The sequence below is a fragment of the Phalacrocorax carbo genome, chromosome 6, assembly GCF_963921805.1.
Source record: "Phalacrocorax carbo chromosome 6, bPhaCar2.1, whole genome shotgun sequence".
NCBI classification, from domain to species: domain Eukaryota; kingdom Metazoa; phylum Chordata; class Aves; order Suliformes; family Phalacrocoracidae; genus Phalacrocorax; species Phalacrocorax carbo.
In genome coordinates, this window is record NC_087518.1 from 45,035,335 (window position 1) to 45,060,857 (window position 25,523).

Genomic DNA, 25,523 nt, shown 5'->3' on the forward strand with positions numbered 1-25,523 from the left:
GCACAAAAAGCACAATAACAATTGTTCAAAGGAAAGATGTAGCAATCTACATGAAATTTTGAGCAGCAGATAAAATTTGTTCCTAACTATTTGTGGTTCACAACACTTCAGATCTATTATAACCACTTCATGACCATGAAAAATGTAATGTTGTCACTACACTAAGCCCTGCAGCCATATTCTAGAAGCATGACCCATCACTCAAGTTGAAGAAAAATATCTTGTAAGGTTTGGCACTACGAGGTTCATGACACATATCCTGTCTCAGAAAAGATAGTGACACGCATACTCACCAGCCAGTCTGCTCCAACAGTCTGCCAAACAGTCTGACAAAGTATTTGCTCTCTTTCAAGTATCCAAACCTGAAAGTACACCAATTGAATGGTTATTCTAAACCATTTCCTCCCAAAGTAGCATTCAAGCAACAAAAGCAATGTGGCGCTCTGACAAACTATATCTTGATACTTACTTACAACAGGATCACCCTGTGTGGCTAACTGAGAGGTGACACTAGACAACACATAGGGCATTTTGCTGTGGGTAGGAAAGTGTCCAAGCAGAGATTACTGGTGCAGCAAGAATTAACTGGTCTGCTTTAGTGGCTTCAAAAAGAAGTGCAATCTAAGTACAAGGAAAGCACGCAATATTTGAAGGCAAATTACTCTCGATCCAAACGCAAATCTAAAATTTTTGATGTTGGCCAAACTCTCTGTCTCAAGCTTATTAATGCTGATGGTGCACATTTCTTTTCTCAGAATGTTACAAATCATTTAGCATGGTTATAGTGAGAGACAGCATTATAATTGTGGAATATTACTGCCCTACCTTACATTGCCAAAATTTTTTCCTCCCTCAACCACCATTAAAAGAGCTTCCAAAGACTTGTTTCTTTGAGCTCTCTTAGTAGTTCTTCCCCACCAGTATGGAAATTCCATGTTTTGGGAGCTGTTTTAAAGGCCTTCAGGTTGGGTTGAGGTCTGAGGTTCAGCATTTGACAAAGAAGCAAACACATCAGAATCTCAGGTATTTATCGGTTGGACAGAGAGTTCATTCCTTAGTGAACTCTCATTTGAACACATGCTACTGAGCAGCAACTTTAGACATATGCCTAAAAGGATGGATATTTCTGTCCCTGTGTGATTACCAGCACCTGCGGTCATCCAGTGATCTGGGAACACTGCAAGTTCTTGGAAGAAAACATAAAGGGAAAAAATATATCCCCCTGTCTTTAAATGGGTCAGATCAAGTAGTAGCAGCCTTACTAGAAAAGCAAATAAGTGCCAGCTGTGCACAGGTCCCCTCATGGCCTAGCACTATCTACATTCAGCACACCATTTTTGGAAAAGGTGTGAGCTGATTTCTGCATTTAGGTTTCAGGTGAAACCCCACTGTAACCACAGGTTAGATCACATTGTGTAAATTTGCTGTGGCCACCTAACTGGTAATTTCATCTTTCCTGGAATGCATCATGTCAGAGGGGGGTGCAAGCTGTTGCAAGCGTGCTCCCATTCTGCATGGGCTCAATACGATACAGTCAGACTTCTTAGGCAGTAAATGAAAAATAATAACAAATGCTAAGATTTTTCACAAATGCCTGTTCTGGTCTGTACCCTGGACTCAACTAAGAAGAAAAGCAAAGTTTAGCAGTAAAGTGAGGACGAAACACAAGTGAACAATGTTGAAACTCTCTAGTGAAATGCTTTTCTGTAAGTTTCATTACATGCATGATAAACTGAATCAGCTCTGAATTCCTGCTCCAACTGGATATGAGGCAGGGGAGTAATTAAAACAGCATAAAACAGTAGACCATGTCAAAAGTAATCAAAATTTACAGGCTCAATAGATAAAGACTGGGTTTTTTACCCAGAAGCTAAGGGTAAAGCTATTAGAGCGTTAGAGGACACCAACAGAAATCTAAGCATTCCCACTTATTTTACAGAATACAACAGCAGAATTATTCAGAACTACCAAATATACAGCACTCTGCCCTGGCCTTGTTGGCAGATGGCCCGTCCACCATGAAAAAAAAAATCACACAAAGATTTCAGTGTACAGAGCCCCAGACTGTGATGGTGTAAACCAGAGAAGCACCGGGCACTGAGCTGGGGTAGGAACTCGTAAGACCTGTAGGTCCTTAGGGCATATTGCAGCAAGCAAACTGCTCAGATGGACAAATAAGAGCCCATGAGAATGAGAATTCTCTATCTCCATTTAATATATTTGTTCTAAGGTAGAGTTGTGCAAACTGTCTCTCTGCTGCCTCCTTAGAGGTGCTGAAGCTAGTCCAGTTAAACTAAAGCTAGTAACAGGGCAAAGGGAACATTTGCTGCTTTTATTACTGGCTTCTACTACACAAATTAAGTCTTATGAAAGACAGCATCATGTTGAGGATATAAGATATAATGAAGCCAGCCTAAGAAACAGGATTTCCTAAAACCAGATTATTCAATTTTGAGGTTTTCAAGAAGAACAAGTTTTGTTTTGTTGCCTTAATTAAAAAATTCCATTTTACTAAGAATTCCTTTTCTTCTGGGGAAAAAAAAAGTCCAAAATATAAACCAGAAAGAAACTGCAGTGGAAAAATACAGAGCTTATATACATTTATTTTTGTTCCCTGTTTGGCTCCTGGTTGTACACACTGTAGGAGAACCTCTTCTATACTCCAAGGCAGGCAAATTCAAACAAGCGGGAAGGCACAAGCTGGGTTAGACATGAAGTATCAATAACCATGGAAAACTGGTGGTGTTTCTCTCCTGACGTCTTGAGGTTGAGAAGATGCTTTTCTGGAGGTGATCCTTTTGCTAACACACAATCAGCTGGTCTCTATACCAGGTTAACCAGTGAAATCAAATATCTACTAGACTAAGGATGTCAGTCTAGAAGATCCAAGCATTCTTTTTAGTCCTAAACTCTATGATCCAGCTCTATAAATGAACCATCTGAGAGGAATGCAGCAGTACTTCACATCTTGCCTCCAGTAATAGGTCTTCCACCAACAGTTGGTGACCAAAAGCATCATTCCCCTGTGCAGTCCTCTCCCATATGTCACCCAGATGTGCATGCACACCATGGAGTCCATCCTCCATATTCTTCTCTTATGGATTGGGGATCGGTTCCTGGTGAGGTTGGTTTAGCCTCACCACAGTGCCCTATACTTCTCTTATCAGCCCTGGGCCTGTCCCTTAACTCAAGGCTCACCATGAGAACTCCATACCTCAGCTCAGGCATGGCAGTCACACTGGCAAGAGGAATCAGGGCTGCAGAAAGACCCTTCCACGCTGAGCTCCAAGGGCCATGATTTGGCTGACTCCATTCAACCATCACTGTATTTGTGTTGCAGTAGCACCTAGTGGCCAGGGCTGTGAAAACACACAGCAAAGGAAGCATTCCTGCCAAAAAACCTAAATACAGCTAAGCTTAACCAAGGAACAACAGGTGGTCATATGTGACTGATGTAGCCAGCACAAGGTAACTCAAGTTGACTCTAAAGGCCTAATTCTCATGTGAAAGTGAGAGTAATAATAATTTACATCCTGTGCTTGCTGGCTCAAGAGACCTCTGTATAAATAAGAATCCAGTCCTAAACCCTCAGTGGGATCCAGGCTTCAAGAGGGATTTCAGCTTGAGAAGCGGTCTGGGTTCTACTTTGCAGTGTATGAACAGCTGAATGGGCAATTCATATTATTTTAAGAAATGTCATGATGGGTTTGGTTGGTTTTTTTCTTTAATAACTTCTCCCCACTTATTAGGCTGTAACCAGGGGACCCGTAAAGCCTCCTGAGCTAAGATCAGCACAAATCATCCCACCAGAAACACACAGTGGAAAACTGAGAATGCAGGAAAAAGAGGTGTTGTTGAAGAGCAGGAATCATGCAAGGAGAGCTATCTCTGGGAAAAACAGCTGTTGTTGTATCCTTCCTAAAAAAAATAAAATGTGGTTGTTCTTCCTTACTGTCAGTACAACTGTCATTCAGGCATGCAGAATCTAAAAGCAAACTGAGATCAAAGAGCATCAAGACAGGAATGTATCTGATGGCTAAATTTCCCTTTGCCTTTCATGGTTTGGGCAGAGCTAGGGGAAATAAATGTCATGCAGGAACACATGGAAGCAGGTCCTTAAGTCCCTTCTCTGAGCTCCAAAGATATTGTATTGAACAGAACGGGACTGAAAAATCAGAAAGTTTTCCAAGACAGTGCATGGTTCACTTGACGCTGAGCTCTGTCTATGCTTTTATGTTAGCTCAGGGCTGGAAACACAGTCTAATTGTCCACACTGTCACATTTTGGCTTGCTGCCTGTATGTTGTCTGGATCAGCCAGATGACTATGGGGTGAGGAAACCAAACAACTCACATTCAAACTCTGTTCCCATAGAAGAAAGGGACAGGAGCCACTGGTAAATCCAAGCTCAGAAACAGCTACCAAGAGAAGAACAGCTGCAGCCAGTGATGAGAAAAGCCATCACTCCTTCTCCTTAGCCTGTAGCAAGAGGAACGATAGATCTTTCAAACCCAACAAGCAATTGGGTTTGAAAAAAGATTTCCATGTAGAAATTCCCTGCCACAGGCAAGATAAATAAAAAGAATTGACAACAGGGACTTGGAAAATGAAAAATAGTCAATGTCAAGGGCAGTTCTATTGGAGGTGAATGAGCTGGACTAAGACGCACACAGATTATCTCAGTTCTGGGCCTAAAAGGGAGTCTTGCAAAATGGGCCATTATTGAGATATCTGGAAAATGTACTCCAGGAATTCATGCAAGAATCTACTCTCTTTTGCTCTGGCTACCTACTTCTGTAGAAAAAATATGGAGAGGGAGAAAACTCCACATTTCTTGTAGGAGCTCTTTATTTTAAGATTTTTTTATTAGGGATGAAAGGAATGTTCAGAGGGAAAATTAGTTCATTTCTGTCATCTGCTGCCACCATCTGCAAACCCAGCGGCAACATCTTTGAAATTTTGAATTAAATCCACCCACTTCTCTTGTTTCTGCCTTCCCTCCCAGTGTGGTGGGCAGTATAAGCAAGTAACAGCAAAGCTGGCCTGGGAATAAGGACCCAAAAAGGGCCAGTCAGACCCAAGCTCCTCTGTCATTGCTGTCATCAGCCTGCCCCACCAAATAAATTCATTTTTCCTTCATTTCCCCTTTTGTAGGTTGGCTAAATTAACTCTTCCTCTGTGCAAGGTCATTGTGTTACTTTAGAAAGATAGTGTTGGCAAGACCTTGGTGACCCAGGGACTGGGGGAACAGAGTACAGAACTATACAGGAGCAGAGCCCATGTTTGCCTGATGATCCTTGCTTTCTAAATGTGAGCTGATCTGTTGCTGAGTGCGGAGCTTGAGAAAGAAATGAGAGATCACATAACACTACGAATGTCCAGCCTGGGTTGAATTCTCCAGTAAAAGTTTCACAACAAATACTGGTAATAGAGCATATTTTTTCATGCCCCACTGGTTCCAACTAGGACTGGAACCACATGTGCCAGAAAGGCTACCCGTGCTATTATTGGCACAGCTTGAAGCAGCAAGTACCACAAATCCTATTTAATATAGTGCCTAAATGCCACAGACCTATTTGTTCAAGTTCTCTCACTGGTTCTGATAACCATCTGACCTCCAAGGACCAATCCAGTCACAGCCCTGTCTCCCACCCTTCACTACTGCACCCATCGCTAATGTTTTCCTTCTGGAAAAGGGTTTCTTCCTATGTCTAAAGATTGCCTTGCAAATAAAGTTTATATGAACAAAATGCAGACACTTGACAATTTTTGAGTCAAACTGCATTGCATTTTTAGTACTGTGATACAGATCGTTAAGCATTTTTTAGGGTTTGGATGCATGTTGGTATTCCAGATTAGCGAGATGGGCACGGGTGCTACTGACAGATGTTTAGTAAACTGTTCACATAGCTGGATATAAGGGATTTACTACCCAGAATATCCATGAAAATAAGAGAAGATAAAAGCATATCAAAGTTGCATAGAGAATTAATCTTCCCTTGGACTTCATTCTTAGAGGAAACAATTGTATAACATTCTTGGTGAATGGAATAGACGTACACAGTTGGGGAGTTGTGTCTTTGAAAGGACCTTACACAGGCTTTTGTGCAAAGATTCACATTATATGAGACTCATCTGCTGGAACTCAGATATTGAGCAAAGCAAATCCCTGTCTCATACTTAGCTCTGAATGATTACAACATGCCACCCTGCAGTCCCATGACTTGCAGTTCAAATGGAATAAGGTCACTTAAAAAAAATTGTCATTTGTGGGAAGACAGCCTCCTGACAGACAACCACTTTCAGTTTGAAAAAGGCCAAATTACTAAAGAACTTTCTTCCCACTGTCTTCACCAGTAAAGCTTCCTCTTAGATCTCTGTACAAACCATAATTGCTTGGAAAAGAAAGGGACAGTCAACAGTGCAGGAGCAACAAGTTAGAGACAACACAGGGTAGATGCAAATATTCAAATCAGTGGAGACAGGTGGTTTTCACTTCAGGATACTGGAGGAGCTGGATGATGTGGCTGTGAGGCCACTGTTTATTACCTGCAAAAGATCACAGTGACTGGGGAAAGTCCTTAACGACCAGGAAATGGCTGATGTTACACCCATCTATAAGAAAGGTGAGAGAAGGATCCTGGGCAGCTGGTTCCTCTCTGTCCCTGAAAGGACCATGGAACACATCCTCTGGAGTCCATTTCCACACATGGGAAGAACCAGAAGGTAAATAGGGAACAGTCAACACAGATCTACCTAGGGCAGACTACGATTGACCAATCTGATTGCCTTATGGGATGAAATGACTGGCTATATAGACAAGGTGAGAGCAGTGCTGTAACATACTTCGGTTTTAGTAAGGCTTTTGACACTATTTTCCATGGTATTCTCTTTTGTAAGCTGAGGAAGTACAGACTGGACAAGTAGATCATTGTATGGGTTGAAAATGGGCTGGACAGCTGGACTCAGAGCGTGGCAATCAATGATTCAGCAGTTCATTGCCAGCTGGGAAAAAAGACAGGGTAAAGGAGCTGGGCTTGTACAGTCTGGTGAAGAGGAGGCTAAGGGGGAATATAACAGCCACCTACAACTACATGAAGGACAGTGGCAAAGCTAATGGAACCAAACTCTTCTAGGTAAGGAGAGAAAGTTAATAAAGGGTGCAACACAAATTGCAATATGGGAAGCTAAGATTGAACACATTACAAAAACTTTTTACTTAACGGGGTAGTGAGCTCTGGAAAAGGTTATCTAGAGATGATGTTGCACATGCATCCATGGTTGTTTTCAAGCCATGGCTGATCTGATCTAGTTTTGATGATAGTCCTGATGCAACTGAAAGGTCCCCTCCAAACAATTTTTCTATAGTTGTGTGACAGGTACCTCCACTGAGGAAGGCAAGAAGGCAAAAGTATATCAGGACAGATCCTGGCTCTAACTGATAATCTATCACTCAGCGCCCCCATACAGAAACAGGACAGGACATAGCTACTCGCAGTGCAAGGGGTGGACGAGACATTATCTAAGGGGGAGATGGTCACCTGGCTGGTAAATGTTAATGAAGACAGTGGGCTATTAAGTCCCTTCTGCCTTACTATCCACCCCCATCTCGCCCCCGCCAAAACCTGGACTTGATAGTTTGCCGGAATGAAACTTATTACATGTGAGAGGAGCTCCACTACCGCTGAGACAAGATGAATAATTTACAAAACCAAGAACCAAGGCCAGACCAGCTTTTGTAGTAAATAAAAACAGTTCTTTGCTGTCAAAAGGAGGATTGGATCTTTGGCAGGGTCAGGTGACAAAGCAAAGCTCCATATGTGGGAAGACAGCTGTAAGAGTCTAAAAGCATCTGTTCAGATATGCCTGAGAAATAATACAGTGTTTGCCTGGCTAAAGAGACCAGTGAGAGTTCAGGACAGAACACCCCACTTTCCAAATAGGCACCTTAATTTCTTCTGGACTGCAGAGCTACTGAGATGCAAAGCCTTGCATCCACGTGATTTTGATCACACTTCTGGCACATGTATTTTGTCCTCTGCTGGCAGAACAGTCACCCAGCAAGCCTGTCTCTGGTTAAAGCTTCCCTTCCCACTCCCTCACCCCCTGTTGTTACTGAGCAAGGCTTTTCTGTTTCGTCTCACTTCACTTTTATTATGGCAAAGTCCTATAAAACTATCAAGTAGAGCTGGCTGAAAAGCAGTGTTTCCAGTGCCTTGAAAATGTAAGGGTTTAAAAAAAAAAATAAAAATATATATATATAAAATTTGGTTTTGATCCAAATTGAACAGAAACTTTTTTCAGTTTTTGAAAAAAGCAATTTCCAGGAAGCCAGAAGCTTCCCAGACCCTGCTGCAGCCTCCCAGTGAAATGCACGTCAAAGCTTGTCAGCTTCAGTGGGCAGCTGCAGAGCTCCCAGCATCCTTGGCCTTGGGGCAAATCCACCAGGTGCATCCACTTGGGAGCTAGAGACTTGTACGCACTATGTTTCTCCTGTCCTGGAAGAGATCTGCCAGGAGTACAGGTGGGTTTACTCAAGCTCTCTTCCTCAGGCAGCGGGAAAGTCAACTGTGCTCAGCACAGTTCCAGCAAAATAAGCCAGGCTCAAGGTTTCATGGGAACATCTGACCAGCTCAATTCTCTGGGATAAACCATCAAAGAAGAAACTTGTTGGCTGAAGGAGCATTTTCACTGCAAGGATATCTGATCCATCTGCAACGTGACTTGCCTCACGAGTGTCCAGTCTCAGTGATCCTTTCTCGTTTAAGCTTGCTGTCAACAAATACTACTCCATATGAAAATATCAAGCGGACAACCACCCCACCAGTGCTAATGGTTACTGGGGTGATGTCAGTGGATGATAATTTCTAACATCTAAGCTGCTGTCTTTAAAATCCTGGTACCACTTTATGACCTCGTTGGGTGTATCTTTCCTTCACGCACTTAGGCCCGGTGATGAGAACGTCCATACATTGTTTGGATGATTTTTAAACAGATTCTTCTGAATCGGCCCATATGGATATGACAAGCTGGTGAACCATACAGCATGCTACAGCTTGGCATTGTGCCTGCAGTTCCTTCCCATAAAATGGGCAGCTTTTAGACCCATTCAATCACACTTAAACAAGCTTTTTATCTCATTTGTTCTGCGTCATAATTCTCCCTCCAAACCCTATAAACCACTGTGGCAAAACCATGAAGTACTGGCCAGCTACACATTTTTGAGTCATCTGCCTGGCTCGCACAATTTGTTTAAATCAATATTTCATGATGAATATCTGCTTTTTTTTTTTTTAAGTTCTGCTCTTCCTCCACACACACCCCGCAGCCCTTGAGGGGGCTTATCCATGCCCTAAGTTAATTTTCACATGATGAAATCACTACTCTTTTCAGCCATCACACCCTTGTCAAGGTCTTGGGCTGCAGGTGCAGTTCTGATGCTGCCAGCCATCTGGAAATGGTACCTACAGGGACATTTTAGGATCCTCCCTGCCCAGGAGATCCCCAAATGTGGCACAGATGGCTTTGTGTCACCTGCTCCTCTGCACAGAGGTTATGGGTAAGATAAAGATTGTTTTGATTTTTACCCTCCTTTCCATGTTCAGCCTCCCTGTGCTAGCCCAAGTGTTTCAGCACTCACAAGGACAGATTCCTGCTACTTCCTTAGATGCAGTGGGTGATACACAAAAACCACACAGTGATGGGTGCAGAGAGGGAAGTATACTTCACATTGATAAGCAAATGAAGCAAGCAACTCCAGAGGACATCTGCCCTGGGGCTTCAGAAGAGGACAACAACACAGCCATGTAAGTATTTATAGTCTACCTTTTCCCTTCATTTATATGAAAGAAAACCCAACAATGGCAGAACTTCCCTTCTGTATTTGTCACACACAGCTTTGCCCTGTAACAAATCCTGAGAGCAAACCAGGATTAACTGGATGCCCCATCTTGCACCTGAGAGTGCCAGTTCCCTCTGTTCAATAGATGTTGCCTGTCACAGGACCTTAAGAGTTAAAATACCCTGATAAACTTTAACCTCCTGACAGACAGGGAGAAAAACATCTGCTTTTTATTTTCATGGCCCAGCATCTCTGTGCTCTGGTTTTGAAAAGTCTGCATTCCATATAAACAGAGAGAAGTCCTCATAATTTATGCAATGATACACCAACATGTTAAAAGGCTTATATTTTACACTAATGAGAGAAATAAGGTATTGTTTCCTTCACATGAGGAAGGAAGAGTTGTTGTAATAAATGCCAAATGGGCACCCCTTCATTTCTTTAAGGGCAAGGATATTATGACAACAAAGACTCTGAGATCTAGCTACCTATTAAACAAATCTTTACCAAAACAGATGTTGACGCTGCAAGGACTTCTGGGGAACTAAAGGATGCAAATTCATTTGAATAAGGTTCACCAGGAGAAAAGCATGTCTGAAAATCTGTTGTGTTTCTGAAGAACTCTTTGCAAGAGGAATCCAAAGGGAGTAGATGAAAATAGCTCATCCTGACATACAATCCACCATTAATGGCAGAAGGAGCTGGGTTTTTTACTTTTTTTTTGACTCTCCCAGCAAAATCAATTGTCAACTCTGGTATGTATATATATCCACCCAACTCCTTGTCTCACTGGCTGATATTAAGTGTGTGCTTCTTGGATGGACACATGAGAGCAGCAATACCTGGACTGCAAGAAAATCCAGTTATGGCCATGTAAAATCCGCAGCTATAGGCTGCTCTGACTTTTTTGGGGTTCATGCTGTTATGAGAGGAGAAATATGAGTCCAACTTTGTCCTTTGTCCTTTTTCCTCCATCAACAGGAGGGAAATACAATCAAGTCTCTGGTTCTGCTTATCTCTGGTGCTTACGGTCTTTTGGAGCACCTCTTTCTCCCTACCTTGTTTACCATTGGGGAAAACAAGGTTGTGCCCAGTGAAGTGGCTGCATTATGCTGTTTGCTTGTGCTGCCTTTACTGTAGTTGTTGTCTTTTCCAGACTCTCAAGGCAAAACTTTTTCGTGGCACTAGAAGGAACAAAATCTCCAAGAAGAAAGGCAGAAGGAGTTTTCATCTGCAGACAGTTACGAAATTGCAAAAGGCCTGCATAAATACAAATGGTAGGAGAGTCTGCAGGTGAAGTAGAGATCAAACAGCAGCAGCAATGTAGGAGAGGATGTTCTGTTCTTTGGCCAATTTCCCACTGGGAGAATATAACTTTCAGACAGCAAGAATAAATGGAGATCTTCATTTCTGCTGCAGTGCTAAACTGCTTTTAGCGACTGACTGGGCATGCAGAGAACCGAAGAAAAAAGGTGTGTTTGAAGAGGGGAAAAAACAAATGAAGTGGAAATCACCTCATAACATACCCTTATCATACTGCAGATTCTGTTCAGCTATAGATAAGATGACAGCCTTTCTGTGTAAGACAGTATTTGTTCATATATTTGAGTATTTAAATAATTTGCCTTAAGGAGGACATGAATTTCAGTATGATTTATACTGACCCACAAAATCAAACAAGTTAAACTACTAAAGGCCAGCACATTAAAACAAACAAAAAAATCATTCTAGAAACACTTTAAAATACTAAAATTGGGAAATGAAGGCAAGATGAAATTCCAGTTCTACTCTACGACACTGTCTTAGAGATCACTACAAAGGCCCATTCAGCCAAAGATCACACTTGCATTGGAGGAAGTCCTCTTTATGCACTGTTAATTACTTCAACAATCTATAAAATTAATGGCTAAGTGAACCACATTTATAGAGATTATATTTCAGATATTATTTACATTTAACAGAATATCCTTTGTTAGTAATTACTAGATTTATGAACTGTTTGGAACAAAATGGGCACACCCTAGGGAACCTGCTTTAGTCTCACAAATGCACCACAGACGTGGATACACATCACTCATTCAGTCTGATGCTGCAGAACTGCACCAAGGGAGAGGCTTTTCACTGCCCTTTTCAGTTTTCCTAAATCCTGCATTTTGTATTCTTGCAAAGGAGACAAGGGAGGACACTGCAGCCAAGCTCCTTTCCCCGCGGGTGGGAGACCAGAACCACTTGGAGGACTCAATGTTCCTCACTGTCGTGCATCTTCAGGCTCTCCCAGCCTGACACTATTCATTACTTCTACTTGAACACGCAAGGCACATCCAAAACAAAGATCTGGGCAGCTCAGATGTGAAGGACACTTCTCTGCCTGCCAAACACCAGAGGCCAAGACAAGCCACGTCTCCAGCTTCACCTAAGAGATCTGCCACCCACAGACAACCTTGTCAGTTTAAGGTATTCATTTTTAAAGGAAAAAAAAAAAGGTGATCTGTCTTCTTTTTTACTAGAAATTGCCATTTTTGTGACTGTTTATGCTGCCACGGCTAACTTCACAAGTTTGACAAGCTAGAAAGGAAATGGAAATCTTTCTGGATTAAAACAATGGGAAGAAAACATACTATCATCCATTTGTTAAGATACTTGAGACCACATCCAGCCCCTTTTGGTCAAAAGTGCCAGGAGACAAGATGATTGTTTCATTTCACTTGGGGGAAACTGAGGCACGGAGCAGGACAAAGTGCCCTGCCCAAGGTCAAGGTGGAGGTCTGTCCCCAGGGAGAAGGCTGAATTAGAGTCTTGCAGTTTCCCATGCGCTAAGGTCTGGCTCAACTGTCCTTTCTGTGTGTTTATAACACTAGCTTGGAAAAGACTGAGCAGAAAAGCCCGTTTTCACTATCATCTCCCTTGTGTGATTGCAGCATCACCCTCCTGACCAACCCCAGCCGATGCTGTTAGGTTAGGAGCACAGCTGCTCTTATCCTAGGTTCCCCACGTCAGGTCCCCAAGGACAGATTAAGAAAGAATCAAAGCACAGTGACAACAGTAAAGACATGGGTCAACCCAGCCCTTTGCTGTGGCTTTTCTTAGAAGACCTGTCAAACTGAGCCCTCAGCTAAAGACTCCACTGTCTTCTTCCAAGGTGCAGCTCTGCAAACCTTGCCCCAGCAGCCCTCCTGCAGGCAGTGGAGATGAAAGGCATGGTTGCAGGCTGAGCCCAAAACGAGCTCTCACCTTCCTCTTCTGTAGTGCTGAGGGAGTACTGCACAATATGTGATTTCACCTTTCTTCCACCTCATGGTACATTCATGAAGATAGGTATGAATGCAACACGTGTGACTTTTGCCCTTCACATCAGAGAGCTTGTGACTGGGCACAGCATCCGTGTTGTATTTGTGTTTGGACCTGTTTGGGGAAGCTGCCAAGTTACTTCCGAACTACATACTTGCCTCATCAGCTTTTAAATTTGGTTTCCAAATGTAGCTATGTGACCTTGAAACTAACATTTATTGGGCTTCCAGAGCAGTAAAATTAGCACTTGGATATTAGCAGAAAGTTAACCTCAAATGGGCACAACTGAACCAACATTACGTAAAAAACTGGGATACCATGTACGCACGGTACACACAGCACTGGTCACTGCATCAGCCCTGCTTCAGCAAACTCTGTGAACACAAAACAAAGAGCAGAAAGAAAACTAATGCTTTAAGGTCCTGGTCCTTGTGGCTGCATTTTGGGTTTACCACAGAAACCTCCCACAGAGGCTATACAGTAAAGAGCATAGTGCATCTTTCACCCTGATATGAACTGTGTTATGTTATATGGATCCAGGTGCAATTTAACTACATGCTGTATGTGGTAGAAAACCTGGGTAATCTATGTGCACAGTGTCATGCAGGAAGACTGATTACCTTTAATACCTGTAGTGGAGAAGAGGTGGCAAGGGTTGGGGAGGGGACCCAAGAGCTGCTTTCCAGGTGCTCAGGAACCCCCTGGTTCACTGACCCCACTTGGGGTGGATTTGGATTTCTTTGAGTAGATCCAGACCTGAACTTGGGTTGTCCAAGTAGAGCTTTACTGCTTCCAGCCACCAGCTCATGTCATCCTTAAGAAACTCCACCTTTCCTTTCCATGTTAAGTATTTCTAGTGCACTGTCTACACTAAAATCATTACACTTCCACCTGTATCAAAGCCATTTATATATGAAGGCTTGAATTAGCTCCCTGGATGGTGGTGCCCAGGAGATGGTCACACACATGCCTTGAGAGCCAAGTCAGCCTAGGCGTTAGGTCCTTGAATCTGCCTCCCCTGAAATCAGTAGCAGGTCAGCATCAACACCTTTGTAAGGCTAACAGGGCAGACAGATCCTTGGCTGCAGGGAGGATCCATCCACCCAAGTGCACTGGTGTCCAGGACCCACATTACCAGTAGGACCAGTCACCCACTCCTTTTTATAGAAGCTTCTAGCAAAAAGGAGTAAAGAAAGATCTTGCTAAGGACAAGGTAAAAAAATATTTTACATTTAGATCTCTTTTTTCAGTCAAGAAAATTTCCTCCTGTCTGCCTGAAATCTTCCAAGATTAAGAACTTCTTTTGCTATCTCTTCCCCCATCTGTGATATAGAAGTAAATCTTCTTCCTTAAATGTCTCTCCCTCTTGACTCATCTCATACATTCTTTCACTTGGAGATCCAGATTCTCATCCGTTCCAGGCCTCTTTCCATGCCAGACTCTTTGGGAAGAATTTTCTTCTCTTAGTAAAGAGCTGAATCTCTTCTCTTCTCTTCTCTTCTCTTCTCTTCTCTTCTCTTCTCTTCTCTTCTCTTCTCTTCTCTTCTCTTCTCTTCTCTTCTCTTTTCTCTTCTCTTCTCTCCTCTTTCCTTACTATCCCAGATCAGGCCCACACCTTCCTCTTGGATCTATTAATTATCCTCCCATTGCACACTCTCATTTCCCTCTGTTCTCATTTCCCTTCTGTTGCATTCAGGTTTCCACCTGCCAGATTCCCATTTCTGACAATTTTATTTAGACTCTTTATTTTTACCCATATTATCCCTGCCTCTTTTGGCTGGTATTTTTCAGATTGGACAAACTACCCATTTCTTTCATTTCAAACACAGGCAGGTGTTTCATGTCTCATATAAAACTGTGTGCATGTGCCTGAGTTTGTGCTAATATAGACGTATATGGAAGCCAAAGCTTGTATTTCCAACCAGGAGCAAAAGCACAATAATCTTTCCCTTTTCACATCCACTCAACAGCAACTCCATTTAAGGAACAATAATTTAGGGAGTGAATGCATAAACCAACTCCAATTTCTTCTCATATGATGGGAAAGTGGGGAAAGGGAGAAATAAAATTCCTCCCTTCCCCATCTGGGCACAAAGTGCTATAGAGAAATGTGACTCACACACCATGATCTGACTGAGAACCACTGAGGTGGATGACAGCTTTTCTAACTCTTTCTGTGTCCCACTCTGAATGCTAAGACCTGAGCTTGCTATTGCAGGTATTGCAGGTCCAGAGACCTTTGGAGACCTGCTGGTTCTCCTCACTGTGGACAGGATCCAATGAGGCAGGTAACCTGCTCCCTGACCAGCTTGCAAACTCCACTCCAGAAAAGTATCAGCTGTATCCTGGACACCAAGATTCACTTTTGGACAAAGATTATAAATAGCTTGCTTTAAAGCAGCACGTAAAATCAGTTACCATTAACCATTTTTAATAGCACAGAAGGCTTCAAAACAGCAGTTGAAGGAAAGGGTAATTAAAGACATAAGTATATATGGGAACTGGGATAGAGTACAACTTTGGGATTTGCCAAAGACAGATATTCATTTCACATCTGGCTTCTTTACTAGAGATTTCCTAGAGGACATACAGTGAATCCAACTGATCCGGACTTCAGTAAAGTATGTCACACAGGGCCACATGGAAAATGGCTCTTTACAGGAAAAAATAGGAATTTGTATAAGATCTGAAAAGTACATGAAGTGTTGATTTGTATGAAAGGAAACACATTATGTGAAAAGGAAATTGTTCAACTAAAGTAAATTACTCATGGAAGTCTGCAGTGTTGGGTCTTAGGAATTTATCTTGCCGGGTATTCTCATTACTGACCATGGCACATAAGGTAAGAGATATACTAATGAAACTTGCTGATGACCCCAATTTCAGAGGTACTGTAAACAGAGAGGAGAATAAGAAGGTTAACACAAACTGGATGATCTTGAGATAAGAAGTGACAGAAAATGCACAGAAATTTTTGGTGCAAGGTGTGAGGCAACATATGACTGTAGCCTCACTGAAGTGGAAAGACCTGGGAGCACTGAATAACCCTTCCAGTAGACAGAGGGAAGTGATAACACTGTTGTACTGGAGTGTTGAGTCCAGGGGTACGTAAGGAAGGTAAATTAACAGTGGAACACATGAAAGGAAGGTCTCTGGGATTAGCAGAAGAGGGAAGCGCTTTCAGGAGCAGAAACCAGAGGAGAATGGCCTGCTTACAAGGAGAGCAAAGACACTCCTTGACTGCAATCCTCACACTCCTCCAGCGACAGGAAAGGAGAAGAGTGAATAAGCTAAAAAACAGCACTGGAGCATAGGGATATGAATGGGCTGGAGGAAATCTGGGCTGTAAATTAAGAGGCTCAGTGACAGCTTTGCACAATGAACATACAAGCAAACAGCCCTTAACTGATTTCAGCATGGAGCTTGCACGGTTAGTGAATGTTTATGGGATTTCATTCTCTAAGATAGCAGTGGCCTGGCCTGCTAACTGCTTTGCAACAGCTTAGTACTCAATCTAATTTAAATACTAAAATTTGCCAAAATGAAGTGTTTTGTCCTTGCTTTGTTAAAGGTCTCTTCTCCAAACCTCTGAAAGAGAGGAAAGGCCTCTCTCTTAGGGTGAGACCAATGGGTATTGTACTTCTTGACTCCAACACCCGTAATGACCATTAAAATGAACAGGCAAGTTACTGAGGCAGAGGAAGCAGTAGTCAGCCACAATCGCTCCTCTTGGCTAATGAAAGATGACTGATGAATTTTTGTACCTCAAATTAAATGTCGTTTAAATGAAACAATGGGCTTAAAGTACATAGGTCAGAAAACCTTGAAGTGCCTAATGCTCTACCTGGGAATAATAAGGCAAAAGCTCTAACAGCCTGCTAAACTTAAAGATACTTGTTTTGGTCATCAGCCCATCAGTGAAGGACCAGAATCTCTTCCCACTGATACTAGCTTTCCACGATGGCATTTGCACGGTCACCTGAACCCAGGCATTAGCTGTATATGCTCTTCTGGTAGAAATGTCCCATGTTTCATAGGTAAGCAGCAGCTCTTGGGGTAGGATGTGCAGCACATGAAAAGGATGAGCACCCTGGGAAGTGGGAGGCTTTGCAGACCTGGTTTCTCAAAGGCCCCGCTAACAGTTTGTGAGAGATCCCAACAACAGGAACCATTGAGGCTCTGTGTCTGCAGGCAGGCAGGTTCATGAAGCCATCCAAACAGCCGGGTAAGCATCAGTAAGGGAGGTTAACAGCAAACATAAGGTTCCCCACAAAAGCCATGGAGTACATTAACACCAGGAACATGTTAAAATCAAAAGCGAGCAGCATCATGAAAAAAGGTGGTAAGAAGCCAAGGTTGGGCAAGGTTTGTACATACAGAGCAAGTCCAAATCCCTATCTTTCCATGATTTGACATCTTAGAGGGAAACAGACTTTTTTTCTGCTTTTAAAGAAAAAACATTCCCTGGAGTCAATGCGGCCTAAATATCCCAGCATCCTGTTATTGTATCCAGTTCAGTAAGTGCAACCGAGGCCCTGGGTCTGTAATTGGGGCCACATGGATGTCCCTGTGCTCGCACTGAAATGGCCTGACTTCTCCAGCCCAGCCATCTGGCTCCAGGTGAGAGCTGAGCCGAGGTACCCAAGCTGCTGCACAACCCCTTCGCTGTGACCTTGGGCAAGAAACGCTGACTCTTTATCTCAGTTCCCCATCTGCAAAACTGGGGTAATCATGCATTCCTTCATCCAGCTCTTGTCTGCTTAGCTCTTCAGAGCAGGGAATGCATGTACTAGATGAATGTGTGAGAGGACCCCAATTTTGGCTAAGGCAACTGAGTGCTGCAGTAATTATACATATAATAGAAAATGAGTTCTATTATATAAATTATTATAATCAAGAATCAGTGGCTATTCTCCTGAAAAGTCCCAGTGCTTAGTGTTTTCATGTTTTTGTTTTTGGAACAGACTAATCACTTTCACATCATAAACAAATAATAGTTTTAATAGATTCCACATTTGTGGAACTTTTACAGCTAACATGCAGCAAAACTCTTGTCCTCCCCAGGCTTTCTTTTTTTTTCTTTTTTTTTTTTTTTTGCTGAAATAGCAAAATATATTCTGTAGTAAATTAAGTGCGATTCACGTGGCATTTTGTATGAACGCACTGTGGATGTGGCCTATGAAACAGGCTTTGTTAGATTTCTGTAGCCCTTATGTTCCATTTTTGTGCTTATAATTCCAAATATGTTTTTGCTGCAATTTCATGTAAGGAACAACAGGGCAGCCTTTCTCTGTCTAATATAACACCTATGAATTCCCATCAATGCAAGTAACAGATGGGGAGGAGTCAGATGCTGCCCTGCCATCCACACAGGCTGCGTGCTTCCACCCTGCTCAAGGGCAGAGTAAGTGAGCGCAGAAGCCAACCCTCTTAAAGGCATGTGTAATCTTTCACAGGCGAGTTCAACTCTTGCTGAACCTTTAGGACTCATAAATTAATGTCTGCCTTTCTCTGTTGTGCTCATACCCATCCTAGTCTCAGGCAGAGGCTGAGAGCAGCTTCCGAGAGCGCAGGAGGCAACGATATCCTCCGGTGGGATGAAGCTTGGGGAACTCCTGCAGCTGAGGTGGCCTCGCTCTGTGCAAGCTCAGCGCTACCACTGGACTTCTGTATTACTTGTTGTATTCGGTATCTCTGCATCTGTTTGAAAAATGCAGCCTTCTGCAGAAAGGCTCAGCTTAAGGCGACTCAGTCCAAAGAAAGCCTCTGTTGGATGATTTTGCTTATCAAGCCCAGAAATCCCAGCTACAGAACCTCTGCTGCTGTGAAAAAACCCAGCACTTAGAGTAATATGTGCCTAACATAAAACATACTGGACTGAGAGGCCCAGAGAAAGGTGGTGGAGACAAGATTAATGGTTTTAACTGGGAGTGAAATCCAGTAATTAAGTAGTGACCCATGACACTTGAGAAGCAGTAACAGTTTGTTGACCACAAGAATGATTGCTCAGAGCGCCTTCTTAATGTTGTAAATGTGAAAATGATTTACAGCACAACCAACAGGGAAAAAAAAGCAAGCAAGCAAGCAGACACGATTGACATTAATAATTGTTCCTGACTGCATACATATGTGGAGGTAAGAAAGTAGAAATACTTTTGGTGTGTAGCATGGTAGCAATATATCAAAATTACTAACAGCAAAGGGCTCAAACTCCTTGAGCTGAGATGATTAAAAAGCATGCAAACACCATTCATAACACTGAAACAATCAAGAAGTCTGAAAGGGATGAAGGCTCCACTTCAGTTTTCAGTAGGGCTTGTTTGCCTTAGATCCAGAGCCGTGAGTGTATCAGAGCCTTGAGGACAGAATTAAAAACAAATTATTAATATCTAGTACGAGTCTCAGTGCACAAGCTTCTTTGCTTCTGAAGAAGATGTAGGAAGACTCTCAGGGGATTTCTGCAGCATCTGAAAGCATGAGTCAGTTCAGATTTAGCAACAAGATCTAACTGGAAGTCAACAGAGAACTACCAAAGTGTTTGAGGAGGATACAACACTTATCCTACAGTGAACTTTGCTCGCTGTGGATGGTGAAGTCCAGCCTTGCAGTGGCACCTTTTGTGGTTCTGGGAGAAGACATGACCATCAGGATATCCTGGCTTCCTCTTTGCTTGTAAAATAGGAAGACTGTCAAGCCTTCTTCCCCTTGGCCTCATCCAGCGCCACTGGTAGTTCACCGGGGCAGGGATGGTCTCCTACAGCATGGCCCAGGGTTTGACAGTCTCGCAGAGCAGGACAGTGGCTTCTCTTTCATCCCGCTGCTTTACGCTGCTACCAGGGGAAAGAAAGAGGGTTTGTGCTGACCAAGTGTAAAGTGCCAGAGATTTGTTCTGTGCTGTTTTGGAAATGTTCCTTTTCTTTCTCAAAGAAATGGCTCTGCAGCTTGCAAGAGAGTTTGGGAAAATGGTGACATTTTCTCCTGGTGTAAACACCTGGAGGACTGGAGAATAGTCTCCTTTCCAGACACCTTTTTTGCTTTGCTTTCCTTTTGTGGATGATCACAACCTGTTGGGTCAAGGCAAAGAGGTTTTCTGAACAGACTAGGGCTATTCAGTGCACCCCAGGGGAGCCCCCAAATATCCCAGCACCTCCAGCCACCAGTCCTTGTGATGGCTCACCCATATCCTGTGCAAGAGACCTCATTACACTGGGATTGAAACCAGGCCCAGAGACGCCCAAAACTGGCACTGTTCAGATTTGACATTTTACGCAGCCTTTAGCCAGGTCATTAAGATCAACATCAACTGATGACAAATGCACGGCGACAAAAAAGAAACAGGGTCTCTGGTCTAGCCATCTACCATGGCTTGCATTTCTGATGCCGTGCAGTACCAAGACCTGTGCCTCCCTCCCTGCCTGTCAACCCCAACAGCATTGGATTGTGACTCAGCAGCCACAGCCCAGAGCTGCTCTTCTCCCCTTTCCAAAATGAAAGGCAGTGGAGGAGATGTAGAGGGGACATGAGCAGGGGTCATAATGAGGCTGAGCAGAAGAAAGAGCAGGGCCTTGTTTCAAATGTAATTATTTTCATGCTTGGCTTTTTCGGCATCACTTAAGCCCTCTGTTCCACCATCTCCTGTTAAAAGCTGGTAGGTTTTGTTGTGTTTTTTAATATGGTCATAACCCCATTTTATATAGAAGGGAAAATGCTGGCTCCCTGTGGCTTTCATGTATTTTCATATTGGTGTAATTCAAACAATATGATGACTCAACTTGACGTCGTTTCCTGGCTGCAGTGGGGCTTGTGGTAATCGAGAGTTTAAACTTTATTGGGACGCTTGATGGAGCAGCAATATACACCACAGAGAGTCCTAATGAAGGCCAAGAGTGGACAGGCTGGCCAACTCAGCCCAGCAAGGACACTTCTTACCCCAGGTAGACACCATTCAGTCAGGTGAGCCACCCAAAAAGCTGCCAGCTCCACCTGATGCGATGCAGTCATGCAAAGGGCCACAACCACCTGCATAAAGACTGAAAACAAGCCAACCCCATTCCCACTGCAATGTTCAAGAAGAAAGTAGAGGTACAAAGCATCTATGCTACTTTCTCAGCACCCTGGAAGTTGGCTTTGTGCCACCTCAAAGACATTGTGAATTCTCTTTATAATAATTCTCAGAGCATGAGAAGAGTCAGTGTTTTGTTCCAGTGAGGACAAGAAGGATTTGCAGTCTGGTTTTAATTAAAATTGCAGGAAGAAGGACGACCAAAACTTGACGAATTAAGGTTGAGAAGAGAGAAGTGAATAAAAAGTGGTGTCTTGGAAGTGCAGGACATTGGTGTGTCATTGCATTTGTGCATGTTTCCAGATGGAAGCACCTTAACACAAATGCATGTCTTTGTGTCGGGTGCATGCACATCCCTGTACATGCACACATCTAAGAGGCAGGACTGGTAGCACAACCTATTATTAAGCTTGCCAAACATTTCCCAATTATAAAGCCCTGTTTTCAATTGCTAATAACTTTGTTAAACCAATTTGGGCGGCAATTTTCCATGCCAAGTGTCTGCCTTGGGCTGAATTTTTTGCTTTGCCTTCTTGTTTTTAGCCATCAGCCAAAAAACGGTTCAGCTGTTTCAGAGAAGATGGCTAGGGAAAATACAGGGGCTTGCAATAGAAAAAAATCCTAGCAACCTTCTCTTGCAAAGGTCGAGAGTCCTCCTGCAAGTAGTGGAAAATCTCATCAAATTTGACAGAGCAAAATAGCTCTGAAAATCCTCTTTATACCCATGCAATACCTCTTACATCTCTGTGACCCCATGCTTCCTGAGCACGCTTTAGCATTTTGCCCTTCCGGCCATGGCAGGACTATTTGGGACTGCTCCATCAGAGCCCAGCTGCACTCAGAGGGAGGTGCAGAGAACCCGGTTTTCTTTAGTAGCCCAACTCTACTACCAGCCATCATCCCTCCCTTCCCAAAGGCAGCTGTCCTCACTCTAATCCAGCACCTCCCTCTCTCTGTCCTGCATGCTGCATTTTTCAGTCCCAACAAGGAACGCAAAGCAAGGTACAGGTTAAAACTATAGTGCTTATAAAACCCATGTGATAGCAAAGATGTGTCTTTGCCCCTTCTCCCCCCATGCAGCAGTAACTTCAGGATCCCTGGAGTTTGCCCACTTATTAATACGACTAACATTCACATCTGTTTCAGATTGGTTTATGTGGATGGGATTTAACAACAAATATGTTCTCCATTAATGCTAGCCCTTGCCGTGCCTGCATTCACTAACGGGCTTATGTATTTTCTGATCAGATCAGATGTTCTCTGTGGACTGTTTGTCAGATTTTCTGTTTGGTGACTTTCTTCTAGCAAATCAGGTCTGAAATGTAAAACATGCAGAGAGTAACATGGAGCCACCAGCACCAGTGGGTTCAGAGAAAACAAAGCGAGACAGGCTGCAGCCCCCCTTCTCCTGGATTTACAGAATCCTGTCCTGATACACAGATACGCCAAAATACCCTTTGCTGCCCCGTGGTACGTTCCCATTCCCCACTGCATCGTGCTCCTGCAAGATGTTGGACACGTGGCAAGTGACACCTGTCTACCTCTGGGACTCAGAGAGGGCCTTCAACAACAGAGAAATGCAGCAGAAAAATACATTCATACAAGCAGATGTGTGAACATTTCAGCTTGACAGCACTATAAACAGAGGGTGCAGTTCTCAGCGGTCATGTTTCTCTAGGGAAGGAATCACTGAAATAATCTAGGTCTAAATCCCCTAACACCTACACAGAAGATCTGGGAGAAATGCTACAGTTCATAGAGGATCACAAAACTGGAGATGCTGTGAAAAGTACAGGAAAGGAGGAAAAGAAAACAGTGAGTCTGTTATGGCTTTTCAGGCGGGGCTTCCCATGCACAACTCTGGAAAGAGAGCTGGACTGAAATGACACATTTTGATGGTTACTGATATCAGATAGGGGCTTGGGTCATGAGGTTGAGCCTCGAGTCAATATAGCTCAGGAATATTCAAGAGATGAAAGAAGCCTCTAGATGGCAAAATCAGGAGCACTGCAATGGAGCCAGGAGCTGGTTAGATAGGAAGTGTTAATACACACACAGTGGCTCCCAGCAAGGCAGACATGCTCTTGTCATTGAAGAATAACACATCAGTGGACCAAAAGACAGATACAGAAATACAGGTGCTACCACACTGCAATAAGGATAAAATGCCAAAGCTTATTCTGCTTTCTGGGGAAAATGCATCACCCTATGATGTACTGAAAACACAAGTCCTCCTGTAGCGGTTATGTGGGTAGACACCACCACCTTTCCCAACAATGCCTTTTCCACAGAAAATTCCATTTAATTGTTGAGAAGATAAATTTTCTACTAGGGAGAAAAAGCCTAGAAACATGTTTTCTGAAAAAACACCCCTAATGCAAAAGCATCTGCCCAAAGCCTATGATCCCAGCAAGGGACACACAACCCCCAGCACAGTAGCAGCAGAATTCAGACCAAGGGAAAGCTGTCAGCTCCCACCTCATACATTCAAGAGGCCCAGAGGGAAACCCACAGCAGGTTAAGACACTGAAATATTGCCTGAAAAAGATGTTTTCTTTTTTTTCTTCAGGGTGAAAGCTGTTCTGCTCCCAGACAAGGTGTGCTCAGAGTCAGACAGCAGGATTCATGAAAGATAACAGCTCCAGTGATCCTGCAAAACATGGCATGTGAATGTGTATTTCTGTTTTGCTTTCAAGTAGCTATTACAGCACTGAGCAGGCTGAGGGTCAGAGCTTACATGATGGTTAAAGCTGCTCAGCTTGTGGGCAACCCAACAGAAGGAACTGGAGTTTCTTGGCAAAATTGCTTGCTTTTTTAAACTCATGTCTACACAGGCAGGAGCCAATAGACTTAAATTTTCCCCTTCTGACCTTTCAAGTTGACTAGACACAAGCCAAGACTAATCCAGAACTCTTATAGACATCATACCTTGGACACTGTCTCAGCTGACCATCTCTGGCCAGACGTGGCTACGGACAGGTTCACCTTCCTTGGCTGAAGTTGTACTGATCCTCTATTTCACAGCCCCAAAGGGTGTAACTGGAAATCAGGGAGAGCTGCTGTTCCCCTGCAGGCATTTCAGCTGGAGGCCTTGTGTGGTGCAAGGTGAAGACCAGCATAGACAGAAACAAGCACTTAGAGCCTGATTAGCTCTGCAATGAGGAGCCAGTACTGAGGGACCTGGTGTCGGGCAGTGTGATGTGCACGGATGACCCCACCAAAGCCATGTGCTCTGCAACAGGTTAGACCCAGGGAAAGCACAACCCACAGAGCTAGCCATGAAGAGTGGCCTGTTGGGGCTTCTGCAGACAGAAGAATGTGCATCACCACGAGGAAGGATTTAACCCGCTCCCTCATCCTTTTTCTCTCCTTCAAATGCCAGGTGGGAGGTTTGACCTTGCGTAGGGACCATCCCATGGTGCAGACACACATGTGCACACACAGAGGAAGATGAAGTGTTTTTGCCTGTGACCCCAAGCAAAATGGCAAGCCCCAGTGGGCTGGGGTATTCCAATACCCACTTAGTGTTTGTAAGCTGTCCTCTGGGTAGGATTTCCAGGCACATAGCATCATATCTTTCACACTTTTCGAGCAGGGCTATAAATTATGGTGAGAGTCCCTGTAACTTCAGCCCGATCACTCCGTATTCCTGGCGCCTGCTGGGTTGTTGTTGTTGTTGTTACAGCTACAGCTCCAAATGGGGAACGCGTGATGTACGCCTGGGAAGGAACTTTTTTAAGTCCTCAGCAAAGTGGTCACAAATAGGAAGAAATTGCAGTTTCCTACAATATTTAGCATTATATAGGCCCACAGCAGTGCCACACTTTACTTCTTCATTTCTAACATCCCCCTTTGAGAGCTCTACCCCACTTTATCATCATAAACATGTCAACAATCAGTCCCCATGGAGGGCTCTGCTGTTTGTTCTTCGGCTCACATGGAGAAAGCATGTCCCTGCTCCAGCCCCCAGCACACATTTCTCTATGCTCAAAGGGGCTGGAGTTGGAACGCGGCCATCTTGTGGCTCCCGGACCTTGATATCTGGGGGTGGGGGTGGGGGGTGGGGGGGAGGTGGGGGAAGGAAAAAAAAAGGAACATGAACTTGATAAATATGATCAGCTGCCAGGAACGTGCCTGAAGCCTCCTGCTGCTGTTGTTGACATCAGAAAGCTGTGGAGACTGGAAGATGCGAGGAAGTTTTATTGTCTCACTCCTACCAGGAGCACGCGATTGCCGCTCCAGCTGCCTAGTGCTACCCGGCGCTCCTCTCAAGCAGCCTGCCTGTCACTGGAAAACAGGACATCAGTTCTCACCTCCTGGACCTGACGGCCAG

General features: G+C 43.7%; 1 long non-coding RNA gene across 1 annotated transcript in view; it reads right to left on the reverse strand.

The window, feature by feature from the left end:
- Window positions 1-302: 302 nt before the first annotated feature.
- LOC135314092 (uncharacterized) overlaps window positions 303-25,523 on the reverse strand; it is a 131,753-nt gene continuing 106,532 nt past the window's right edge. The window contains exon 4 of the long non-coding RNA XR_010373571.1: window positions 303-362. This is a non-coding gene — a long non-coding RNA (uncharacterized LOC135314092). The remainder of the gene's footprint in view (window positions 363-25,523) is intronic.